Source organism: Chiloscyllium plagiosum, chromosome 32, assembly GCF_004010195.1.
Source record: "Chiloscyllium plagiosum isolate BGI_BamShark_2017 chromosome 32, ASM401019v2, whole genome shotgun sequence".
Taxonomy (NCBI): domain Eukaryota; kingdom Metazoa; phylum Chordata; class Chondrichthyes; order Orectolobiformes; family Hemiscylliidae; genus Chiloscyllium; species Chiloscyllium plagiosum.
In genome coordinates this window covers 39,478,351-39,480,317 of record NC_057741.1, presented here as the reverse complement: position 1 = coordinate 39,480,317, position 1,967 = coordinate 39,478,351, and positions in this window count along the sequence as shown.

Genomic DNA, 1,967 nt, shown 5'->3' with positions numbered 1-1,967 from the left:
AAAGTGGAACATTTTTATCCTCATTATGCAGTGGAATCAGAGGAGTAAGAGTGAGAGAAGGAGTGGGAGAATCAAAGTAAAAATGTTTCAGTACACTATCTTCATTACGCTCTCGTGCAAGCCAGGGACTTTCAAATGACTGACTTTGCCTTTTTTGGCTCCACAGAACATCTCATGTTGCCAACATTTTTGAGTGATTGAGTGTCTTGTGAAAATGTCAAGGTGAAGGTGACCTTAAACCAGCACATACAAATAACCCAGCAGTTACAGTTTCTTTTGGTGTGTTGAATGAAATATTCCTTTTCAGATGCCACACAGGTTTCGTTATTTCCCCAGTAACAAGAATTGTCAATATACAGACCCAGTGCTTACACAGCCCACACTTATTGTAGGCAGTTCCCTATTTTATGGTAGAGAGGTCATTCAGCCCTTTGAACCTATCCTAACTGGAGTGACATAGGTCAAGGATTACTCAGTTGACTAATGGAAAATCTAATTGGCTGGGATGGATATAATGGATGTGTCAGGAGACCAATGGTGAGAGGGAGGACAAGGAAAGGTCATTGCAGAATCCCTTGAGTGTGGAAACAGGCCATTTGGCCCAACAAGTCCACATCGACGCTCCCGAAGAGTAACCCACCCAGACCTATTCCCTACCCTATTTAACCCTGACTCATACTCCTAACCGACATTCCCTTGAACGTTATGGTCAATTAGCATAGCCAATTCACGTGAATTAATATCAAAAGGCATGTCCAAGGTTTCTCCTATTTTGTGAAAATTTGGTGGATTCTTTATCAATGTGATGAGACTTCTGAATATTGGCCAATCAGAGTCATTGACAGCGATTTTGCATCGAGCTGAAAATGGTCCTCAGTGTCCCTGCGGATTGGGCACAGAGGGTGTGATGGTACAAGTGGAGGAACTGGTGGGAAATTTTAACCCAATTGACAAAATCCACAGGATCACTGGAATACCAGGTTTATGTCATGGTGTGGATGATTCAGGGAGATGGTGATGACAACTTATACTCACTTCCTCCAGCTGGTTCGATCTTTGATGCCATCACTACCCCTAATCTTGTGGCTGTTCACATGCCATTTCCCATCTGCCACCCTTCGAACATGGCAACAATGAGGATAGATTGTTCTCAGAGAGAGATTTCACAGAAGGTTTCAAAACGCTGAATGGGCTGGACAGAATAGGTAGGGAGAAGGCGCTCCTGCTCAAAAAAGATTTAAAGTGATGTGCAAATGAAGCCAGGGTGAAGTGAGGAAACGTTTATTCTGCAGTGAATAGTCAGGATCTGGGATGCAGCACCTGGAAATAAGGTGGAGGCAGGTTCACTGAAACATTTGAGAGGGCAACGGATGGTTATTTCGACACAAGTACTTTGTCAGCTCCCACGTGCTGATACTTCTCCAGTCTACTTCACCCTGAACATCCTTCACAAACACCACAGTTTGAAAAAATGTAAATAAAGTGCACTAAATCAACAACCAGAAGGAAATGTGTTTAAAACGAGGCAGAAAGCATTGATTTAAATCCCCTGTAATTCCAGTGGGAGTTCAGACTCTCCAATACAGAGACTCCTCCTTCTGCCCACCCTCCCTCCCTCCTCACTCACCCACTGAGGGGCAAAAGTCCTTCTCCATTGTGTCTCAGGGCTGTCCCTGGTTTAACACCAGTTCCTCATCCTCACACACATTCCAGACATGCCCACCCTGAATGGGTCAGGTTCTTTTCAGACAGTTTCCCAGCTGAGCCCAGGCTGAGTTTGGCAAGATTCCTCTGTCCTGTTCAGCAATGTCAACTCCCGTCACCCTCCTCCTGGGTCAGGTTCTTTTCAGACAGTTTCCCAGCTGAGCCCAGGCTGAGTTTGGCAAGATTCCTCTGTCCTGTTCAGCAATGTCAACTCCCGTCACCCTCCTCCCCCCTCCCCACTCACTCCCCCTCCTCACTCACCC